Source organism: Antechinus flavipes, chromosome 4, assembly GCF_016432865.1.
Source record: "Antechinus flavipes isolate AdamAnt ecotype Samford, QLD, Australia chromosome 4, AdamAnt_v2, whole genome shotgun sequence".
Taxonomy (NCBI): Eukaryota; Metazoa; Chordata; class Mammalia; order Dasyuromorphia; family Dasyuridae; genus Antechinus; species Antechinus flavipes.
This window is the reverse complement of record NC_067401.1, coordinates 242,953,616-242,979,824: the sequence shown is the minus strand read 5'-3', so window position 1 is coordinate 242,979,824 and position 26,209 is coordinate 242,953,616.

Sequence of the window (26,209 nt, the reverse complement as noted above, 5' to 3'; positions counted from 1 at the left end):
CAATCATATTCTCTAAAAGACCTCCTTGCAAGAATCTGGCACCAATCTACTATGCTCAGAGAAAAGGGATACTAGGATAGAAGTATCTGCCCATTTAAATATTTTTATCCAGGAGATATCCTTTGTCTATCTAGGGAATCTTCCTGCACTGCATTAAGAGAGGTGAAGAATCCATGTACTAGGGAACAGATAGAATTACTGTATTTTGCCTTGATCAGATCACATCTGAAATACTTTGCTCTGTTCTGAGAACATTCTTTGAAAGACATGGATTAAGACAGAAAATGTGTAGAGGACAGCAAAAAGAATAGCGAATGGACTTGAGTCTAATCTTGATAAAGATAAGTGGAAGGAACTAAAGATATTTAGTCTGGAGAAAAGATTTGGTGGAAATATAATAGCAGTCTTCCAATATTTCAAAGTCTGTCATGGAGAAAAGGCTTAGGTTTGTCCAGCGTTTGACTCATTGCCTGGCATGTTATAAGTACTTAACAAATATGTATTGGTTATTTCTGCTTTGCCCTAGAAGTAAGAACTTAAATCATGGGAAGAAGATTAGAAGAGGCAAATTTTAAACTTGATATAAGGGAAAATTACTTAATGATTTAAGTAGAATAAACTACTTCAAGATGTAGTAGGTTCTTCTTCAATGAGCATCTTCAAGCAAAAGCTGGTTATCAGTCTTTCAGTTATACTGTAGTAGGCATTCCTTTTTTTTTTTTTTTTGAAGGATAGGCTTTTTAGGTCCTTTTCAATGCTGAAATTCTGTGATTCTACCATAATTTTAAAAATGTGCGTTCTCTCTCTCTCTCTCTCTCTCTCTCTCTCTCTCTCTCTCTCTCTATCTCTGTTTCTGTTTATCTTTCTGTGTGTCTTTCTCTCTTTTAATTACTGTGAGCCAGTGAAGTCTGTTTTAAATGGTATGGCCTAACTCCCAGAATGTATGTATGCTAAGAATGAATTGACCCAGAAACTAGATGTTACCCACTTAGTTGCTTCCTTACTGTATCAGAGTTATAGTTGTTTCCTAAGCCCTTGTCCATTATTCCTCATTCCTTATTAGGCAATTCAAAAAATATTATTTCAATGCTTCAGACTATCAAACTGCCTTTCCTTACTTTCAGTGGACAATCTCCTATTAGTGTCACACAAACTATTTGTATAAAACTGTACTTGTTACTGAGCAGTCCAGAACCTTGAATCAGAATATGAATATTACTACATGCCTGAGTTACTAGACTGCCTATAGAACTAGAAAAGGTGGAGAGGAAATGGATACATACCTATTATCATCTATTTTCCTCCCCATGTGGCAGTACTATTCTTCAGGAAGAGAGCCCTTCTTTTTTACTTTGTAATTAGTCTGTAAGGGAAACAGTTCTACTTTCATTGTATATATGAAGAATGTGAAATGCTATTTTTCCAAGGAAGCAGCAAAGTAACATGAATAGAACAATTTTACTGAAAGTCCTTATAGATTTACAACTGAGAAGGACCAGAAAAACAATCAAGACCATCTTTTTTTTTATTTTTGAGATTAGGAACCTGAGGCCTTGAATGGACAAGTTATTTTCCAGACTCATATAATTAGTCAGTATCTGAGACAGTGTCTTTCTGACTCTATCTTCAGTACTCTACCAACTATACTGGAGATTAGAAGAAATTTGAATAACACTACACATGGAACCAAATTTGTAAGGCATCTATAATGTGCCAAGTATTTTATTAGGTTCTGTGGTTATAAAGTAAGTTAGGAACTTATAAATTTAGTCATTTACTCAAGGAGTTTGTACTTTGTTAGGGGAGAGAACATGTACATAAATAAATAAGTCCAAACAAGATAAAACTTTTAGTTGATTAATGTACTAACATCCAGAAGGATGAGGAGAGGCTTCATGTAGAAAATGTCAGTTGAGTAAAGTTTCCCAAAAAAGAAGAGATTATAAGAGGTGGGAATCAGTTGGGAATAAATCTCAGACATGAAATGATAACATGATAGATAAGCAGTATGAAAGAATTGAGAAGTTCTTTTTGAATTTAAATCTTTCTAGATTCAATATTCTATTATGTGCCACCTAGATGCCTCTTATTTAAAGGTTTACCTGATAAAATTCATATTATCACTGGACTTGATTGATTTTTTCAAATTTTCTAATTTTAAGAAAAATTATAAGGAAAATGTTAATATTACAGATTAAATTTAAAAGTGTGCTAATCTTACATTTTTTTTCAGAAATTCAACTGTTAAACATTTATTAGCACAGCAATGTTTATGAGACATAGTTGACATAATAGAATAAGATAAATATTTCCTATTGATATTACTAATTCTTTCTTCATTAGAAGGCAGAAGAATATAATTGAAGAATCAAAGACATGATTCAGGAGACTTGTGTCCTAATTCTGGCTCTGTCACTAACTCCCATGTGTGACTTTGGGCAATTCAATGCCATTTTTGGGCCTTTTTTTTTTAATGAAGGGGCTGATAGGTACAGAAAAAAAAGGGGACAACTAGGTGGCGCAGTGAATAGAGCACTAGCCCTGAAGTCACAAGGACCTGAGTTCAAATGTGGTCTCAGACACTTAATACTTCCTAACTGTGTAATCCTGGGCAAATCATTTAACCCCAATAACCTCAGGAAAAAAAAATCCTTCAACAAAATACAACACCCATTCCTAATACAAACACTCAAAAGCATAGCCTTCCCAATAAAATCAGAGATTAAACAAAGATGTCCATTATTACCGTTATTTTTCAGTATTACACTAGAAATGCTAGTTATAGCAATTACAAGAAAAATAAAATTAAGGAATAAAAATAGGCTATTAGAAATGGGAGCAGAATGGTTTTAGAAAAACCTTGAAATACATAAGCTCATACAAAGTGAAGTGAACAAAACAAGGAGGACATTGTATACATTAACAATAGTATTATAAAAATGACCAAGTGAAAAAGATTTAATTACTCTGGTCTAGACAATAATCAAAACAATTAAAAAGAACTAATGATGAAAATTACTATCTATCTCCATAGAGAAAGTTTATGGGCTCTGAATGCAGATTGAAGACCACTTTATTTTTCCTGGCTTTTGGGGGGCAGGTGAGAAGGATCTTGTGTTTTCTTTTGCAACCAAGTTAGTATGGAAATGTTTTGTATGACTTCACATTATAATCAATGTCAAATTGCTTAACTTCTGGGAGAGAGAAGATGGAGGGAAAGGATTTAGAACTCAATTTTTTTTAAATGAAGGTAAAAATTTTACATGTAATACAAAACTATTTAATCAAATAAATAGAAATATATTTAATAATAAAATAAAGGACTATGCTCTCTCTCTTTGGTTCTTATATTAAGATCTTGGTTTTCAAAATTCAATTTAAGGTAGTTGCTCACTGAGATCCAGAACTGACAGAGAAAACCTCACAAGGTGAATTCTAAAACCATATTCTTCTAATTGTGAATGTCTGACCTAGCTAAGAGAGTCAGTGTTCCCTCTTTGTGTCTTATTTCTTCTTTCGATAAAGGCGTTTCCTCCCAGAGAGTACAGCCTCTGCTACTGTTGTGGTTACTCTCCTCATCATGTTTTTTGGGAATGTATTTATGAAATGCCAGACAGAGTGACTCAGGGGGAATGAGAGGAAAAAAAGAAACTGATGTGAGTCTCTAGTTCTTGCTTTGAGTATGTAATTGAATACCACTGAGGGAAATTCTCTTTGCCAGAAAAACCTTTCTAATATGCTATGCTGATAATATTTTCCACTATCAAATATAATACCATGAGACCATATAAAGAAAGAACATGTGTATGAAAATGTCCTAATAATTGAATTCATGGAAGGAACGTGGAAGTGGGTTTCCCTGAGACTGGCTGGGGCCCTCTGTGCTTGTAGAGGTTATGTATGATTTTAGAGACGAAAAAAAAAAAAAAATGGAGATTTCGTCAAAAGAATTTAACCCAGTTCAGAAATGTGTGCTTTGGAAACCTGTGCTTTCCATTCAGGAAGAAATTGCCCTTGAGGTCTGTCAATGTATTTTAAAGACATGATTTGGCATTTGGCTTTTCGCCACCATGGAATGCTCCAGCTCAGACATTCGGCTCTCCCAAAGTTTCCTTTATCTTAACTATTCCTGCTCCACACTTCAGAACTAATGTTTTACTTGGGTGGAGGCAAGAAATGGGACCCAAGATAGGGAGGGAAGTACATAGGGTTGTGGGGAATGAAGGAAAGAAGACATTTTCCTTAAACAAATCCTGGCTTAAACACAGAAGAAATGTTGTTTACTCTAGTCAAAAATATAACAAGAGACTATAGGGAAAAGAGTAAGTGAACAGACATATAGAGGATTAAGCACATAGAATGCATGAATTAAATATTTGTGAAAGTATTGTTTAAAATTCCTTTTCTGTTCTAACAGTAATTGACTTGGCACTAGCATTATCCTTTGCCTCATTGTTAAGAAATGATTATTAATGTTCACATGCAAATATTAATTTTAGCTTTTCAAAGAACTTCATCTCCGTTTATTTCCTTTTATATTTATCAAAATAATATTTATTTTATACATATTTTGGTTTACAATACAAAACATTTTATATAAATTTGTTTTCATTTGTCCTCAGCAACTCTGTGAGAAAGGTAATAGAAATATTATTGTTCTCTAACATATGCTACTCTTCTGGATTAACTAACATAGTTTAAGGTTCAAATTTGGTGGGTACTTTTTGGATTGTAATTTGCATCATCTGTTTCCACCCAACTAAGTGCTTCAAATTGGGAATTTCTAAGTGTAATCCATCCTAGATATTCATTTATTTATCATCCTAACAGGATATAAGGAAAAGAGCAAATAGGTATCAAAATGTACCTTGACTCTTTAGGTTATGGTATAACAAAAAAAAATTGTGAACCAAATAAAGCTAATATTATTGTTTCCATTTCACAGATATGTACCATTTAGTATGTCTTTAAGATACCAACAGTTTCACTAATAGAAAGATGGAGGAATAGAGGAAAAAACATGGAAATATCGAGCTTCACATATTAAAAAATATATGCTCAGGAGTCCAAGTGGAATTCCAACTATCTTATTTTCCAGCTTATATTTACATGCAAAGACTTTAAGGTAATGTCTTGATTTCTAATGTAAAATCTTGATTCCTAAAACATGTAAAATTTTTACCTTCATTTAAAAAAATTGAGTTCTAAATCCTTTCCCTCCATCCTAAAACCTAAAAAAAGAGAAAGGTATATTTTTAAATTATGGCATAGGTAGAACAAATGTGCATTTTGATTTATTACTATTAGATAAGTAATATCAGTGAAAAAGTCCTTTGAACCAATCTAGGTAAAATAATAGGAGTTTAAGGCTCACAAAAGAGGTAATAAATGATAATCTAGAAAGGCTAAGTTCTTACATTGATACCTACAATCTGAAAAAGTAGAAATCTTTCAGAATCCAGACAATGGATAAAACCCAGAGAAATTTTGCAAATCCCAAGCTTGGGATTTTGGCTCTTGCTAAAATAATGTAATACAACCTTAACAGCATTGATGGTGGCCTAAGTGTAATAACCAGCAGTAAAAGTATGTCCCATCAAGAACAGAGAAACCCAGAAAAATAGCTTGGACAGAGCAGCCAACAGAGAAGTAGCTTCATCTATCAGTGAATTACTGAGAGAAACTAAAGGTATCAACATCTATAGTCCAGAGATATGAGTTAACCTAAGTACATGCGCTGAGCATTTATCTCTTTGTTATGATTCTACAAGGTGATATTCACTTTCTATCTGAAAATGAAAAATGCATCTGATGCAGAATATATTTCTGGTTTATGTATGCATTATTAAGTTATGTATTTTCATCTCTTACCACTCTATTAGCCATTTTAAATCCAATATGGGACAGAATTGTGATTAGAACCTGACTCAAAGCCTCAGGCTCTTTGCAGTATATTTTTCTCATTTAAGAACATTCCCTTCAAGTACATTTAATTCTCCTCTCATCAGTGGAAAAGCATTACACTTATGATAGGAGATCTTGCAAAAGGAGAAAAATACAAATCTAAATCAATAAAAATAATTCAAAGATTAAGATGCACATATACCAGGAAAGTATTTTTTAATTGCTAATAACTGTTTTAGAATTTCACATGAGAAATCCCTTTCTTGTTTTCTAAATGTCTCAAGGGTACTTCCTTCAGAAAAAATTGAAAGCACTTCACCAGCCTTACTTTCAATTCATCTTCCCAACATCTCTATGACTTAAAATGGGAAGGGGCAGATATCATTTTAAAGATGAAAAAAGATCTGGTACAGGGAGGCATGACAGTTTTAAAGACCTGCAGTTTCCTAACTCTTTTTTCCCCCCGTAAATTTGTTTATTTTTAATACACATTATTTTATGAATCATGTTAAGAGAGAAAAATAAAGCAAAAGGGGGAAACTATGGAAGAGATTAAAAAAATAGAAAAAAAGAAGTCCACATAGCATGTTTTGATTTACATTCTTAGTTCTTTTTCCTAGATGCAGCATTATCTGTCCACAGTCTATTGGGATTGCTTTAAATCACTGAACCACTGAGAAGAATCAAGTCTTTCATAGTTGATCATCATACATTCTTGAATGTTATTGTGTAATGTATCTCTGGTTCTGCTTGTTTTTCTTGTTTCATGTAAATTTTTCCATGCCTTTCTAAAATCAGCTTGTTCATTATTTTTTAATAGAACAATAATATTCCATTACCTCCATGTACCACAGTTTGTTCAGCCATTCCCCAATTGATGCATATCTATTCATTTTCCAATTCTTTGCTTCCATAAAAAGAGATGCTACAAACATTTATGTACAAGTGGATCCTTTTCCCTTTTTTATGATTTCCTTGGGATATAGACAAAGTAATGGCACTGCTGAGTCAAAGGGTATATATAATTTAAAAGCCCTTTGGGCATAGTTCTAAATTGCTCTCCATAATGGTTGGATCATTTCACAAATTCACCAACAATGCATTAATATCCCAGTTTTCCCACTTTTCCTCTGACATTTATCATTTTCTTTTCCTATCTTAGTCAATATGAGAGATGTGAGGTGGTATCTCATACTGTTTTAATTTGTATTTCTCTAATTAATAGTGAATTAGAACATTTTTTCTCATGACTATAGATGACTTTAATTTCATCATCTGAAAATTGTCTGTTCATATCCTTTGACCATTTATCAATTGAGGAATGATTTGTATTCTTATAAATTTGACACAGTACTTTATTTAATATTTTAGAAATGAGATTTTTATCAGAAACACTGGCTGTAAAGACTTTTTCCCAGCTTTGTACTTACTTCCCTTTTAATCTTGTTTGTGCTAGTTTTGTTTGTGCAAAACCTTTTTAATTTAATGTAATCAAAGTTGTCCATTTTGCCTTTTATAATGTTCTCTGGTTCTTTGATCATCAATTCCTCTCTTCTGCAAATATATATATATATATATATATTCATTCCTCGTTTTCCTAATTTGTTTATGGTAGCATTTTTTTTATTATACCTTTTTATTTACAAAATATGTGCATGGGTAATTTTTTAATATTGACCTTTGCAAAACCTGTTCCAACTTTTCCCCTCCTTCTCCCTCACCCTCTCTCCTAGATGGCAGGTGGTCCAAATATGTTAAAGTCTAGGTTAAATACAATATCTGTATACATATTTATACAGTTATCTTACTGAACAAGAAAGATCAGGTGTAGAAAGAAGGTTAAAAAAACCTGAGAAGGAAAACAAATTGCAAGCAAACAGTAACAGAAAGAGTAAAAATGCAATGTTGTAGTCCACACTCATTTCCCATAGTTCTGTCTCTGGGGATAACTGATTCTCTTCATTACTGAACAATTGGAACTGGTTTGGATCATCTCATTGTTGAAGAGAGTCACATCCATCAGAATTGATCATCATATAGTGTTGTTGTTGAAGTATATAATGATCTCTTGGTTCTGCTCATTTCACTTAGCATCAGTTCATGTAAGTCTCCACAAGACTCCCTGTATTCATCCTGTTGGTCATTTCTTACAGAGCAATAATATTTCATAACATTCATATACCACAATTTATTCAGCCATTCTCCAATTGATGGGTATCCATTCAATTTCCAGTTTCTAGCCACTACAAAAAGAGCTGACACAAACATTTTTTGCACTATAGGTCCCTTTCCTGTTATGGGCCAGAACTCTGAACTTGAAATAAAGATTCTTAAAAGATGCTAAGCGGAATTGATAAGGCAATGGTTATCTAGTTTAGCACGGTGAATAAAAGTTTTCTAGTTCAGTATGATTGATTTAATCTTACAACAAATAATGGTTCCCCAGTGATATAATGATTGATTAATACTGAGTGTGATTAATGAATTTAACTGTAATAGAGCATTTAATCTGGGACAAATTCAGCCAGATTCATTCACTCCATCTCACACCACTGTGGTGGTTGGCCTGTCCTCCTGCTTCCCCCACTGAGACCAAGGCCCATATGAAGGGCCTCCAGAAAGCTAGCCCAGACCCCAGGCAAGGAGACAGTAAAGAATTTGGACTTTATCCCTGGCTATACTCATAGTAATAATTTTGCTGAAACAATAACTGGTCCAGAAATCTCCAGAAAACCAACCAGAACCTTACAATTTCTATTCTTTAAGATCTCTTTGGGATATAAGCTCAGTAGAAACACTTCTGGATCAAAGGGTATACACAGTTTGACAACTTTTTGAGCATAGTTACAAATTGCTATCCAAAAATGGTTGGATCCATTCACAGTTCCGTCAACAATGTATTAGTGTCCCACTTTTCCCACATTCCTTCCAATATTTGTCATTATCTTTTCCTGTCATTTTAGCCAATCTGAGAGAGGTATTAGGGTATTTCAGAGTTGTCTAAATTTGCATTTTTTGATCAACATTGATTTAGAGTACCTCTTCATATGACTAGAAATAGTTTCAATTTCTTCATCTGAAAATTGTCTATTCATATCCTTTAACCATTTATTAGTTGCAGAATGACTTGATTTTTTATAAATTTGAGTCAATTCTCTATATATTTTGGAAATGAGGACTTTATCGGAACCTTTGATTAAAAATGTTTTCCATAGTTTATTACTTCCCTTCTAATCTAGTCTGCATTAGTTTTGTTTATACAAAACTTTTTTAACTTAATACAATCAAAATTTTCTATTTTGTGATCAATAATGATCTCTAGTTCTTTTTTGGTCACAAATTCCTTTATGGTAGCATCTTTTATGCCCAAATCATGTACCTATTTTGACCTTGTTTTGGTATGGAGTGTGAGATGTAGGTCTATGTCAAGTTTCTGACATTATTTTCCAATTTTCCCAACAATTTTTGTCAAATAGTGAGTTCTTATCCTAGAAGTTAGAATTTGGGGATTTATCAAATAATAGATTACCTTAGACCTTGATTATTATGTCATGTATATCTATCTAATCTATTCCACTAATCTTAGCCTTTACCAAATGGTTTTGATTACTGCTACTTTACAATATAGTTTTACACTTAGTTCTTCCAAGCCACCATCCCTTCTATTTTTTTTCATTTAATTCCTTTGATATTCTTGATCTTTTGTTCTTCCAGATGAATTTTGTTATTATTTTTCTAGTTCTACAAAATATTTTTGGCAAATTTGACTGACACGGCACTGAACAAATAGACCAATTTAGGCAAAATCGTCATTTTTATTAGATTAGCTTGGCCTACCCATTAGCAATTAATATTTTTTCCAGTTGTTTAGATTTGTTTTTATTTGTTTTGTAATTGTGTTCATATAGCTCTTGGGTTTGTCATGGCAGGCAGACCCCCAAGTATTTTATTTTGTCCACAGTAATTTTAAGTGTAATTTCTCTATCTCTTGCTGATGAGTTTTGTCAATAATATATAGAAATGCTAATTTCTGGGTTTATTTTATATCCTGCAACTTAGCTAAAGCTGTGAATTGTTTCTAGTACATTTTTGGATGATTTTCTATTATTCTATATAAGTATATCATTATATCATCCACAAAGAGGGATAGTTTTATTTCTTCATTATCTATTTTAATTTCTTTAATTTATTTTTCTTTTCTTATTGCTAAACCCAATATTTCTGTTACAATGTTGAATAATAGTGGTGACCATGGGCATCCTAGTTTCACCCCGATCTTATTGGGAATGTGTCTAGCTTCTCTTCATTACAAATAATTCTTGTTATTGATTTTAGATAGATACAGCTTATTATTTTAAGGAAAGCTCTCTTTATCCCTATGCACACAAGTGTTTTTTTTTTTAATTTTTATTTAATAATTACTTTATATTGACACTCGTTTCTGTTCCAATTTTTTTTTCCCTCCCTCCCTCCACCCCCTCCCCTAGATGGCAAGCAGTCCTTTATATGTTGGATATGCTGCAGTATATCCTAGATACAATATATGTTTGCAGAACCGAACAGTTCTCTTGTTGCATAGGGAGAATTGGATTCAGAAGGTATAAATAACCCGGAAGAAAAACAAAAATGCAGATAGTTCACATTCGTTTCCCAGTGTTCTTTCTTTGGGTGTAGCTGCTTTTGTCCGTCATTTATCAATTGAAACTCAGATCTCTTTGTCAAAGAAATCCCCTTCCATCAAAATATGTCCTCATACAATATCGTTGTCGAAGTGTATAATGATCTCCTGGTTCTGCTCATTTCACTTAGCATCAGTTCATACACAAGTGTTTTTAATATAAATGAATGTTGTATGTCTTTTTCTTTTTACAGGACCCATGATTTCACAGTAAATTGTACCAAACCAAAATTTAACCAATTGTACATAGAGAACTATTGAAAAAAATTAGACAATAGATCTAATGAATATATGTGAAACCCATAGCTAGTATCCTTATGCTTTGCGATTATATGGCACTTGTACAATCTTAGTGACAGTCTACCAAATCACTAACTTTTTAGCTTACTATTCCATAACCCACGTGTTTGAAAAACTCTGAGAAAAACTCAAGAGTTCATCTCTGGGTCTCCATAGGTGCATTTAAAAAAAAAAAAAAAAAACACCTTCCAAATTTTATATATGCATTCAGGATAACAATATAGAGAATGGTTCCATTGACATCTTTTTTTCCTATCCCACAAAAAATATAAAATGTATAAAAGAAATCATATTAGCCTTTAAACAATAAATCAAAACATAGAAAAAGGCTTATAGTATTCTACAAACTATAAACACAATTTTTTTTTCCTTTGAGCTTATTTTTTTCAAGATCCTAAAATCTTTCAATCACATAATGTCACTCTTTGATATTCATTTCCCTCAGAAAGAAAGGAAAGTTAGCATTGTTACAGGTACAGTTCCCTGAGTTCTTTTGTGTCCCACTTTTCATAAGAATGCTTATCACCAGCAGGGTAGAGCAAGATGGCAGAGTAAAGGCAGAAGCTTGCCCAACTTCTCCCCAAATTTTAAATTCTTTTAAATAGTGATTCTAAACAAATTTTGGAACATCAGAACACCCCTAAAATACAGACTAGAACATTTTCTAGCCAAAAAGAATTTAGCAACCAGCAGGAAAGGTTTGTGACACCAGGGTGGGAACCCACCATTCAGTTCCAGTGCAGGGTGTCCAGGGCAGCCCAGGCCCTAGCTCCAACCCAGGCCTCCTGAATCAGTGGCAGTACTGGTGGCTTCCAGATCTCTCCACCCAGAAACACTAAGGAGGACCTGGTAGATCATCAGAAAAGGTCTGTAGAACCAGAGTGGGAGGCCAGCACCCCATCTCAGTATAGGCCTGGCCCCAGCTCCAACTCTGAACAACACCCCAGTGTCAGCAAGGTGAGGACCTTTGAATCAGTGGCACTGCTGGAGACTTCTGGAACTCTCAGCCTAGGGACACCAGGGAGGACTTGGAAGGTCAGCAGAGAGGTTCTGTGACAATAAGATGGAAGTCCCAGCTTAGCCTAGATCAGTAGAGCCAGTCAGCACACTAAATTTTATAGATAAAATGGAGCAGACACACTTAACATCTCTCTGGCAGAAAAAAATACTTGTGGTCAGATTCCTAGAAGGATTTCTGAAAACAGCAGCACAAAACCTCTGAAGCTTGGGACAGTGCACTCTCCACCCAGGAAACAGAGTCCTACTTTAACAAAGAGTTAAAAGCAGAGTAATAGGCTTGGAAAATAAGTGAAAAACAAAAACAGTTTCTGAACACTTAAAGTCCTTAGGTGAGAAAATGACATCTGTAACTCTTGAGAACTGTATCTGTTACAGGAGTAGACAGAGAGGGCAATCAAATAGACAGAGAATGTGGTTGTGAAGGGACTCTGATGTGATGATGTCAAAGAAAAAGACATTAAACAATGTAAAAAGTCTGTACTGGATGAAGAGGAAAAGAGAGGTTTAATGGGATAAATTAGTTTACATGAAGAATTGTAAAAGACCTGTTATAATTGAGGGAAAGAAGGGAGGAGGATAAGCATTGAATGAAGCTTGGTCTCATTAGTTTTGGCTCTAAAACAGAATAACTTAATCATTCAATTGGATATAGTGTCTAACCCTATTAAGAAGTAGAAGAAAGAAAAGAAAAGAGGTCAAGATAGAAAATAGAGCAGAAACACAATGTAAAAAGGTAACAGAAAGGGGGAAGGATTGATAGAAGATGATATGGTAGTAGATAGAATAGTTTAAAAAACACTACTAAGAGAAGGAGGAGGGATGATAGGAATAAGATAGTAGGTGGGTGGATAAAAACACTCGTAAAACAAAGGAGAGGGATGATAAGGGATAAAGTAATGAGTGGATTAAAAACACATGACTAAGGACAGGATAGAAAGAACAAAAGTATATACAGGAGAGAAAATAGAATAGAGGGAAATACAGAGCTGATAATCATGACTGAATATGAATGGGATGAATTCTCCCATAAAATAGGAGCAAATAGCAGAGTGGATTAAAAAAAATCTTAAAATATGTTGTTTACAAGAAACACATTTGACACAGAGAGACACATATGAATAAAGGTAAAGGCTGGAACACAATTGATTATGTACCAGCTTAAAAAAAAAAAAAGAAGAAGAAAAAAAAAAACAGGAGTAGCTATTCTGATAGATAAAGCAAAAGTAAAAATGGATATTATTAAAAGAGACAAGGAAGGAAAGTACATCTTGATAAAGGGTACCATAAATAATGAAGTAGTAACACTACTAAATGTGTATGCATCAAGTGGTCGAGCAGCCAAATTCCTAGAAAATACTTTTAAGCCATTATGGGAAGAAATAGACAGCAAAACAATAGTGGGAGACCTCAACCTTCTCCTTTCCAGATCAGACATATCTAACCACAAAATAAATAAGAAAGAAAAGATGGAGGTTAATAGGATCCTAAAAAACCCAGATATGGTAGACCTCTTGAATAGGAACAGAAAGGAATATACTTTTTTCTCAGCAGTAAATGGAGTCTACACAAAAACTGGCCATATATTAGGACATTAAAAACTTCACAGTCAAATGCAGAAAGACAGAAATAGTAAAAGCTTCCTTTTCAGATCACAATGGAATAAGAATCATATTACTAAAAACCAAGTGGAAATTAAATAATCTAATTCTGAAGAATGAGTGGGTCAAACAATAAATCATAGAAACAATCCATAATTTCATTCAAGAGAATGACAATAATGAGACAACATACCAAAACCTATGGGATGCAGCCAAAGCAGTTTTTAGAAGAAATTTTATTTCTCTAAATGAGTACATGAATAACATAATGAAAGAGGAGATCAATGAATTAGTCATGCAACTAATTAGTCTTGCAATTAAGCTAGAAAAAGAACAAATTAAAAACCTTCAATTAAATACTAAGGGTGAGTGAGTAGACCTTACTCTCATCAGATTTGGCTCAAAAAAATATATACTCAGTAGAGGTATAGAAATCTATTTTACCCTAATGGAAAGTAGGAAGGAAATGAGACATGGGAAGGGGGAGAATGATAAAATAGAATGCATATTGGGGGAGTGGTCTGTAGCAAAACATTTGAGAAGGGACAGGATGAAAGGAGAGAGAGAATAAATGGGGGAAAATACAAAAAGCAATAGTAGTCATCAAAAAATTTTCAAAGCACAGTTCTCTGATAAGGCCTCATTTCTCAAAAACCCAGGCAACTGAGTCAAATTTACAAAATAAATAAATAAATAAATAAATAAATAAGATCCATGCCCCAATTGATAAATGATCAAAAGATATGATCTGTTCCCAAGGGCTAAAAATATATGCATATCCTTTCACCTAATAATACCACTATTAAGCATGAATAACTAAAGAAATTTGAAAAAAAAACAAGAAAAACAAAGGAAAATGACCTATATATACAAAAAATATTCATAGAAGCTCTCTTCTCAGGACAAGAAAAAAATTAGAAATTGAGGGAATGCCCATCAATTGGAGAATGGCTCAATAAGTTGTGATATGTGTTTGTGATGGAATATTATTGTTCTCTGAATAGTGAGCAAGATGCACTCAGGAAAAAAGTGAAACCTGGAAAGTCCTCCATGAACAAAATGAAATTTACACTATACAAAGTAATAGCAATGTTTTTGGATGACCAGCTGTAAATTAGTTTATTATTCTCAGTAGTACAATCATCCACAGCTACTCTGAAAAACTTACAATGAAAAATCCTATCCATGGGGGAAAAAGGAACTCATCTGATCTGAATATAGATAGAAGCATTCTCTATTTCTCTATTTATCTCTCTTTTTAATCTTTTGAGGGTTTTTATTTTGATTAGGATAGGAGATCTATGTTCTTTCACAACTTGACTTTTATGGAAATTTTTTGCATAATTTCACATGTGTTTTTTTAATTATGGATAGGGTTAAGGGATAGAACCTAGAATTAAAAAATCTTAAAAACAAATTAAAAAGGGCAGCTTGGTGGCCCAGTGGATAGAGTACTAGCCCTAAAGTCAGGAGGATTGAGGCAAATCTGGCTTCAAACACTTAACACTTCCTATCTGTGTGACCCTAGGCTTGTCACTTAACCCCAATTGCCTAAGCAAGAAAAAGAAAAAAAAATTTTTGAATGTAAATGGGGGGAAATTTTAAATAAATAATTTTAAAGAGAAAAAAATGCCTATCATTCCTTAGAGTTGTAGAACTTGGGGGGGGGGGGAGAAATGGTGTATGGGGGTAGAAGTGCTGAATGTTCAAAGTCTTTTATAACCAAATTTTTTTATATCTTTCCAATTTTCTCACATCTTACTCCTTACCACATACTCTTTGATCCACTAATGCTGGTATCCTAAATGATCCATGAACAAGTCACTCCATCTCTTGGCTCTTGGCATTTTTTTTCTGATTATCCCCATGCCTACAATACTCTCCTTCTTCAACTACCTACTTACTTCTTTGATTAAAAAAAAAACATCTTTGACATAAATCCTTTCCTAGCCTGTCCTAATTCTAATGACCTCCCTGTTATTTATTTCCTATTCATCATGTAAACAGTTTATTTTGTATTTATTTGTTTTCTTGTCTTCCCCATTCAACTATAAGCTCCTTGAGGTCAGATTCTGATTTGTTTCTTGGTGCAATACCTTGCAGGTATTTAATAAATGTTTATCAGTTGATTGCTTAGAGGGATGGCATACTTCCATAGAAAGGAAAATACATTTGAGACTATTAGATCACATCTAAACATTGCATGAATTCATTTTTACCCCATAAAAACCCATATATGTAACCTATGTAACCTTACAATATTATTTTGGATACCTCTTGAAAAAAAAATCAAATTTGATTGCTAAAGACAAGAAAATATTGTTCCCATCAAACCCACACCTAAGTTTTAATTGTCTAAGAATATAAAATCCAGATCCCTACTTCTCTTTATTATAGCTTTAGTCCTTTACTTCCACTCCATTTGTGGTCAAATGCACAATATTTTTACAGCCTGATACTCTTCAATCACTTTCAGGTATCCGTTCCTCCCTTCTTTAATAGAATGATGAATACTAGAAGCCTTAATCTTGAGGATTTGAGAGAATAAACCTTTACTATTTCCCCAGAAGATAAGTTTTAAGAACTCACACCTTAGACTATTAAGTCCCTCTCAGAATGAGGGCCATATCTTTGCTTCTACCATTGTCTCTCAAGAACTAAGACCTAACTATCCATAATCCACCAATTGGGACAATTGGGACAAAACTCTTGATACAAGAGATTGTCATCTCTAGAGCAGTTGTCCACATAGTTCTTTTCTCCACAGATGTCTTGTGGTTATCAGCATTAGTTCCTATTGTTTTTTCTCCAAAGCAACCATTAACAGCTTCAAGTAGAAATGGGAGCAGGAAGGAAAAAAATACTTTGCCATCACTATTTTGTCCTACTTTAGCTCTTCTAAAACTCAAAAAAAACAAAAGATGGTTTGTTGTAATGGGCTGAGGCTCGAGTTGATGCACTGATGTCCCAAGCACATGAGGCTAAATAGTAATTGGACCATACTCTATTAATATATAAGCTTGGAGAAAGAATGGCCCCCGCCCATTTTTTGTGCAAGTCCTGATGTGTTATATAGGAAATGACAATTTTGATGGGTGGAGGCAGGGGAGTGGAAAGGGAAGCGGAAAGAGAGACTGCTGGCTGGTTTCTTGACACAGCTGCTGACATTGCTATTGCCACCGCCCTTCACCTCCGATCCCCTTTTTACCTGCAATCCCCCTTCACCTCTGCTAGCTGGCTTTCTGTCGTAGCTGCCCATATTGCTATCACAATACTTCTTCACCTCTACTGAGAATAAAGATTGAAGATTTTTCCTTTAACCTGAATTCCTGACTATGGCTGATTTTAAATATGTGATCATCACAGTTTGTCATATTCTTTTAATGGACCTGCACAAAAATGTACTTCTCTTCCTAATAGGGCAGTCTAATAACAATATGAGCTAACCAATTAAGTCTCATTACCTGCAATGCTCTTCCTATGAAATAACAAGTAACTGCCTCCATGAAAAGGCAGTATACTGAAAAGAATGAATGAATTTCTCACATTTTAAGTGAAAATAATACTGAATTTGGAGTTGGAGCACTTGAGTTCAAAATCTAACTTATACTTATTACAGATGTGATCTTGGTCAAGTCACTGAATGTTTTGGGGCCTCAGTCTTTACTTCTGTAAATTGAATAAGATAACCTCTGAAGTTTCTGCCAATCACAAATCCAAGATCCTATGATACATAGCTTCCAAAAGGACACACAATCCAAGTCCCTAAAACAACCCACTTCCCTACAGACTCATCAGTTTGATAAACCCACTGATTAATTCACCTCTCTCCATATATGTGATTCTTTTTCATTACCCATATACTCTTTTCAATGAGAATATCAAGAAATACCCATTGTTCTTAGGCAATTCTATTATCATTTATCTTTTTGTTGTCAGTAATTTTCCATGACTTTGTATTTTATCCTAGGAGGAGAAGATAGTCTTTATTATAGAAGCCAAGCAAGATATTAGCAGCTCTGAATTACAAGACTTCCTTTGCCAAAGGGATCTTCTCACACCAAGGAAATTCAGACTATTTCATATATCTGAGCACAACGCTATTATCCCCTTTCCAGTATTATGTTGCTGGCTGCACCTTAAAAAAGAAAAGAAAGGAAAATGCAACTTTTGCAGTTGGTGGCTACTTTTCTCCCATGGATTTCTAATTTATGTTTCTCTTTGTTGTTGCAAAATTATGTTTGGAAGTTAATTTCGCTGTGCTTTTTCTTTCCTAGTCTTCATCCTGTATTGAAAGCAAAATATATGTCCCATCTTGAACTCAATATATCAAAAGCAGAAATCATTAGCTCTTCCAAACTTCCCTGTTTCTGATAAGAACACCATTATGTAGGTCATCAGGGTCTGCAATCTCTCTGTCATCCTCACATGGTCTCCCTATATCAAATTTACTGCTATAATCCTTCATCCACAGAAATACTAAAGAGATTTTCTTAAACCACAGGCATGACCACATGACTTCTTCCCTCAATCAATACATTGCTCTTTTTCTAGAGAGACAGAATTCTTTCCCAGACTCTATTGAGCCTAGACTAGAGAGAACCTGACAATTTCTATTTTTATTTAATCAGTAATTCTAGCTTTTTTTTTTTGGTTTGTTTTAAGCAAAGTCTCTGTTTTTGTGTAGTCCTGTCAGAAGAAGCAGAAGAAGAGTTGGGTTTCTGACCAATTTTTTTTTCATAGACTCTTTTTTTATTTATTTTATAATAACTTTTTACTGACAGAACCAATGCCAGAGTAATTTTTTACAACATTATCCCTTGCACTCACTTCTGTTCTGATTTTTCCCTTCCCTCCCTTCACCCCCTCCCCTAGATGGCAAGTAGTCCTATATATGTTAAATATGTTGTAGTATATCCTAGATACAATATATGTATGCAGAACCGAACAGTTCTCTTGTTGCACAGGGAGAATTGGATTCAGAAGGTAAAAATAACCCGGGAAGAAAAACAAAAATTTTTTACATTCATTTCCCAGTATTCTTTCTTTGGGTGTAGCTGCTTCTGTCCATCATTGATCAATTGAAACTGAGTTAGGTCGCTTTGTCAAAGAAATTCACTTCTATCAGAATACATCTTCATACAGTATCGCTGTTGAAATATATAATGATGTCCTGGTTCTTATCATTTCACTTAGCATCAGTTCATGTAAGTCTCTCCAAGCCACTCTGTATTCATCCTGCTGCTCATTTCTTACAGAACAATAATATTCCATAACATTCATATACCACAATTTACCCAATCATTCTCCAATTGATGGGCATCCATTCAATCTCCAGTTTCTAGCCACTGCAAACAGGGCTGCCACAAACATTTTGGCACATACAGGTCCCTTTCCCTTCTTTAGTATATCTTTGGGATATAAGCCCAGAAGTAACACCATTACCAAAACCAACATTTTGTTGGTTTTTTCATAGAACCAACTCGTTTTTTTACTTTCAATTTTATTGATCTCTCTTATTTTTAGAATTTCAAGTTTAGTGTTTGACTGGGGATTTTTAATTTGTTCCTTTTCTAGCATTTATTTTATACAAGTAGGCCTCTAGAGATATGAAATTTCCCCTTATTACTGCTTTGGCTGTATCCCATACATTTTGGTATGATGTCTCATTATTGTCATTTTCTGGGGTGAAGTTATTAATTATGTGTATGATTTGCTATTTTACCTAATCATTCTTTAGTATGAGATTATTTGGTTTCCAATTTTTTTTGGTCTACTTTCCCCTGGCTTTTTGTTGAATGTAATTTTCATTGCATCATGGTCTGAAAAGGATGCATTTACTATTTCTGCCTTACTGCATTTGAGTTTGAGGTTTTTATGTCCTAATATATGGTCAGTTTTTATATAGGTTCCATGAATTGCTGAAAAGAAAGTGTACTCCTTTCTGTCTCCATTACATTTTCTCCAGAGATCTATCATATCTAACTTTTCTAGTATTCTATTTACCTCTTTGACTTCTTATTTATTTTGTGGTTTGATTTATCTAATTCAGAGAGTGCAAGGTTAAGATCTCCCACTATTATAGTTTTGCTGTCTATTTCTTCTTGCAGCTCTCTTAATTTCTCTTTTAAGAATTTAGATGCTACACCACTTCGTACATATATGTTTAATATTGTTATTTCTTCATTATCTATGCTACCCTTTAGCAAGATATAGTACCCTTCCTTATCTCTTTTAATTAGATCATTTTTTGCTTTACTTGATCTTAGATAAAGATGGCTACCCCTGCTTTTTTGACTTCACCTGAAGCATAGTAGATTTTGCTTCAACCTTTTACCTTTACTCTGCATGTATCTCCCTGCTTCAGGTGTGTTTCCTGTAAACAACACATTATAGAATTCTGGCTTTTAATTCATTCTGCTAACTGCTTCCTCTTTATGGGGGAGTTTACCCCGTTCACATTTATGGTTAGAATTACTAATTCTGTATTACTTGCCATCTTGTTAACCCCTGTTTATGCTTTTCTCCCTTCTTTCTCCCTTCCCCTCCTTCCCAATATTAAGCTTGTGAGCGTCACTTGCTTCTCACAGTCCTCCCTTTTTAGTATTCCTCCCTCCACCTTAGAGTTCCTCCCCCATCTTACCCCTTTCCCTCACAGTTTCTGTATTCCCTTCTGCTTAGCTTATTCCTTCCCTTTTAACTTTTCCCTTCTCACTTTTCAATGAGGTGGGAGAAGTTTCACCATAAATTGAATATGTCCAAAATTTTTCTCTTAAAGCCAATTCTGATGGCAGTAAGATACTCACTATATTCATCCCCCTCCATTTGTTCTCTCAGATGTAATAGGTCTCCTTTGCCTCTTTATGAGATGTAGTACCCCCACTTTACCCTTTTTCTGGTACAATGTCCTTTCCACCTCTAGTTTCTAGAACAAGGTATACATGTATTCTTTATACATCTTTATAGCAAAAATATAGTTCCCAAGATTTCTTTTTACCTTTTTAGGTTTCTCTTGATTTCTATATTTGTAGATCAAACTTTTTTGTTAAGTTCTGGTTTTTTCATCAAAAATAGGTGAAATTCGCTTATTTTGTTGAATGATTATCTTCTCTCCTGGAAAAAGATGCTCATTCTGGCTGGGTAAGTGATTTTTGGTTGCATACCGAGTTCTTTAGCCTTTCAGAATATCATATTCCAGGCCCTTCGATCTTTTAATGTGGATGCTGCTAGATCCTAGGTAATCCTTCCTTATTTTGGCTCCTCTTTATTTGAATTGGGTTTTTCTAGCTGCCTGAAGTATTTTTTCCTTCGTCTGAGGGTTCTGGCATTTGGCCACTATATTTTTTGGTGTTTTGATTTTAGGATCCCTTTCAGTAGGTGATTGATGAATTCTTTCAATGTCTATTTTACCCTCTGTTTCTATGACTTCTAAGCAGTTCTCTTTGATAATTTCCTGGAAAATAGTGTCCAGGCTCTTGTTTTCATCATACTTTTCTGGGAGTACAATTGTCTCTCCTGGATCTGTTTTCCAGGTCTGTTGTTTTCCCAAGAAGGTATTTCACATTCTTTTTCCATTGTTTGATTTTTTTGGTTTTGCTTGACTGATTCTTGTTGTCTCTTCAAGTCAATCAATTCCATTTGTTCGATTCTGACTTTCAATGAAGTATTTTCTTCACTCACTTTGTAAATATCTTTTTCTAATTGTCCAATTTAGTTCTTTTGTTCTATGGATTTTTTTTTTTTCCATTTCACCAATTTTATTTTTTAGAGAACTATTTTCTGTTTCCAGTTCACTAATCCTGTTTTTCAAGAATTTGATTTCTTTATCCACTCTGTCTTTAAATGATTGGGATGACTTCTCCAGACTCTCTTGCCAAACCTCCCTCTCCTTTTCCCATTTTTTTTCTAGCTCCCTTGTGAGAGCCTTTTTAATTTCTCCTATGAGATTCATCTGTGCTGAGGAACAGATGATCTCCTCCTTTGAGGATTCACCTGGAGACTGTCTGTTTTTAGTCTCCTCAGGCTTTAGAGTCTGCTCTCTATCTGTATAGAAGCTGTCAATGGTTAAGGTCCTCTTCAATTTTTTGCTCATTTTGTCAGAGAAGAATCAAAGACAAACTAGCAAAGAAAAAAAAAAAAAACCCAAATGGAATCTGCTTTTTTGGGAGGAGTGGCTGGGGTGATGTTACAAAGCTTCCTCTACAGACTTGGGGGGGGGGAGGGGGCAGCAGCAAGGCACTAGCAGGACTGTGCTGCGCCTGCACTCTGAGACTCCTAGAGTGTGCTGAGACACTGTCGGGGAGGGGTGGCCAGGTCCTGAGAGACTCCAGCTGTTCCAGGTTTTATTCTTCATCCCTGGTGTTTTTAGCTTCTCTGCTGGGCTACTGACTTGCTGCCAGGGCAAAGTATCCAATCCTGTAGCAAAATTCTCCCCGCAGAGATGGCTGAGATCATACCCCACCCCCTGGGGTCTATTCGGCTGTGAGCTTCCTGCCGGGCTCTCGCTGCTGCCGCCTGCCCTAAGCCTGTGCCCAATCTAAAACCTTCCCTGCCCTTGAGCAAAAACACACCTTTACTGGGGAATTTCAAGGCTGTCTTCTCTTGATAATTATTTATGGGTTTCTTTTCAGTCAAGCATTAATTCAGAGGTTTGTCATGAAATGGATTCTGAGAGAAAACATGGAGCTTACACAGCTGTGTGCCTCCTCTCTGCCATCTTGGCCTTTCATAGGCTCTTTTGGTAAGCTAATAAATCCTATGAACTCCTTTTCAGAGTAATATTTTTAAATTATTGAAAAAAATGCTAAAATACAATTAAAGATAACTGAAAATAGGCATTTTTTCCTATCTAAGTTAATTTAACCCCTTAAATTTAAGAAGTTGAAGATTTCTTCTCCAAATTGATATGAAGCTTTTGTCCTTAACTCCAAATCAACTCTGTGTACTTTCATTCCCTGAATTTTAATGCCCTTCCACAAGGAACAATTAATACCTTAGCTTTTCAGTAGATCCCAGATCATACCCCATTTTTCTAAGTTTACTACTATGAGTAAGTAGAAGCATATTATGCTAGTTAGGCAACGTAAATGAATAATATATTTATTTGATGTCAGTATTGTGCTTGTGCATGTGTATGTATATTTTAAGGCTATTTCTTTGTCAGTATGAAATATTTTTACTGAGGAGATTTGGCACAAAATGATGAGATTGGAGTAACATTTTTAGTCCAAAATATGAGGCACAAGGTGTAAAGCACTTGTGAAGAATTTGCAATGGCATTCTCTTTGCCAAAAGATACCTATGTTTACTAGGAGAGACAAAATGAAGAGATAAAATAGATAGCATGAGTGGTAATTATGAAATAGATTCAAAAGACCATGTAGTTAATGAGGAAAGGGGTTTTAACAATTAAGAAGGGAAATGACAAGTTCCAAAATACACCAAGAGGTGGGAGTATACCATTGACTGGTAGACTAAATCCACAGAGGAATCTAATGACTTAAAAGAATTAGTTGGCTATAATAAGGAGAAAGATACCATGAAGCATGGAGGAGGAGGAGGAGGAAAGGAGAAAGACTCCATGAGGCAGAACCATGGTGGGCTAATCCCAAAAGGAATTTAGCAAAAATGGCATAGACTACAGATAGATTTATAGGGGAAATTTAACCTTGGGGGTTTGACCTATGACTTGGATTTCACATTAGATAAAATAAGGTGAGATTTCCCAAGATCTCCGCAGGGGTAGAATTGTAAAGTGTAACTGATCCTCAGCATTGTCCTTACCTACTTGCCTCAGGAAGCATTATAATCTCATTAATATTTCAGGATTTCTCAGCCAACCCCAACTAATTGCCCCAAACCTCATCACTACTGTTATAACTAAGAATATTTAAATTGAAAAGTTCTAAACACTAAATTCATATTTTCTCTATTTCAAATTCTTTCCCACCACAAAAAGAGCTGCTATAAATATTTTTGTACAAATAGGTCCTTTCTCCTTTTCTTTGTTCTCTTTAGCATATTACTGGTATTGCTGGGTCAAAGGGTATGCTCTTTGGGCATAGGTTCAAATTGTTCTCCAGAATGTTGGACCAATTCACAACTTCACTAACACTGAATTAACTTCCACATTTTTCCACATCCCCTTTAGAATTTCTCATTTTCCTTTTCTGGTACAGTAGCCAAACTGATAGATGTGAGTTGTTATCTCAGAGTTGTTTTAATTTGCATTTCTCTCATTATTAGTGATTTAAAGCATTTTTATGTGACTTTTGATAGCTTTGATCTTTTTTTTCCTCTGAAAACTTGTTGTTCATGTCTTTTGACAATTTATCTACAAGAGAATTGCTCATTTTGTTAAAAATTGGGCTCAATTGAAATGAAGCTTTTATTGGAGATATTTGCTGTAAAACTTTTCCCCCCAGTTGTCTGTTTTCCTTTTAATTTTGCCTGGATTAGTTTTGTTCATGAAAAAGCTTTTTAATTTCATATAATAAAATTAGCTATTTTACTTCCTACTACCTTCTCTCTGTGTTGTTTGGTCATAAATTCTCTTATCCATAGATTTAACATGTATGTTTTTCCATGCTCCCCTAATTTTTTATATTATCATTTATTTTTAAAACATTTACTCTTTTTGATTTTGTCTAGGTTCTTGCTGCTCTATGGGATGAGTGCTATACCTCCTTGCCCACTTACATTTACTGTGAAGCAGAGCTGCACAAAGTTGTCAACTTTATTTTTTCCTCCAAAGACATTAGTCCAGTAGCAAGACCTAGGTTATGACAATGGGTGATTCCCCAGCATGCAGTGGGTAACCGTGGGATTTTTAAATTAAGGTCTTTTCCAGTTCTCAGTTTGTCTGAAGTCATACTCATTCAAGGACAAAAGGCTAGGTAAAAAGTTGGGACAAAAGATTACTCAATTTACCAGCACAAAGATATCAATCTGGGAGGGGAAAAACCTCAGAATTTCATTCCACAACAGAAAACAAGTATTATTTACACTCATTCTAAGCTACCAGAACTTAAATAATGAAGCTTGGCTTGGGGGTATTACTGGTCACTCAATGAAAGCCAAAGTGATTTTAGTTTATAGGCTTAGCAAAGTACATCCCTTTAAAATACAATGGGCTCTGTAAAGTCTATTTTTTCCAAGTCATATTTCCAGAAATTAAAAGGAAAAGAAAACTGTGCAGTACAAAAAGTAGAATTGTCTCAGTTTTTTGAATAAATGGAGGAAAAAGAGAAGAAAGAAGAGTAGAAGAAGAAATAAAAAGAGGATGAGAAAGAGAAAAAGGAGAAGGACAAAAGAAAGGGAAAAGAAAGAAGATGAATGCAAAGAAGAAGGAGGAGGAGGAGGAGAAGAAAGAAGAAGAAGCAGTAGTAATTTCATTTTTGGTTTTGAAAGACCAGAGTTTAGACTGAAAAGCCAGCTTGCTAAGAATATAGACTTCTTAGTGGGCAAAAGGTCCTATTAGAAAGATAGCAAAGAAGCCAGAGAAGAGAATATCTTCAATGGGCAAAACCCCCTGGCAAGACAACTTGCTAAGAAGACAGCTTCCATGATAAGCATAATCCTGTTAGTACTTCTGTGAAGTTTCAGGATTCAGAGCTGTCTTTTATTAGCTGTCTGGGGCTGCAATTCAATTCAAAATTGAATGAGATAACTTAAACTGAATGAGAGTTTGAGTCAATGTTGATAATGCACATGGAGCCTAGATCTCCAATTGAGTGAGACCACTTAGCTAGGAGTTTCCAAGATTTTCCCATGGTCTGAGAGTCCCCGTGAAGGGGACATAATTTATATCCGGGCCCTCCAAAAGATTTCAGTTTATGTCAGTACAAAGCTTGGCAAATAGTTATTTTTAAATGGTCACTGATTGATTAGTATATTTAATCTAAAGTAAACAAAACATATATAAAAAGTCTACCAAATATAGAAAATTGGAAAGTTGTTATCTTAGGATTAAGTGAAATTTTGCAAAAAAATAAATGACTTAAAATTAGTAATTTTAAAGCTAACAGAATAAATTTTAAATATTTTGCTGGCAATTATCTTTCTAAATGACTTATGCTGACCAGAAGAGAAGAGATTGGTTGACAACCTGAAGTAGATGACTTCTGAAATCCCTTACAATCTTAAAATTCAATAATTTTGTCATTATCATTTTACCTTTGCATAAGGGATGTTGAAAATACATTCTATTTGGCTCCTTGATTCCTTATCTCTGGTACTTCCTTTCTCTCTAACCTTTCCTCTAAATTACCACCTTTCTTTCTCTGGTCTCCCTAGGAAATCACCAAAGCTATATTTCCCCTACAGGATCTGCTTATGATGATCTTTCCTAAATTCTTTTCAGTACTAAGCCTACTATGAGGTTACACTTTCTCTCTTCTTCATAGTACCTTCCCTCTAATAGTGCCTTTCTTCTTACTCTAGTTAACTCTGGTTAGTTTAACCATATGCTCTCCCAACTCTACTTCAAATTTGTCATTCCTGGTGCCTTTTTTACCTTTTATTTTTTCTGTAAATTCTTTTCCTAAATACACCTTCCTTTTGGCAAAGAGAATAGCCATTGTGAATTTGTCACATGTTTATTTTGAACTAAATATTGCTACCCTGACCTCATCGATGAAGATACAAAGAATGAAAGTAAAATAATCTTTATCCTGAAGAAATTATCACCAAATATTTGAAGGGAATTCAA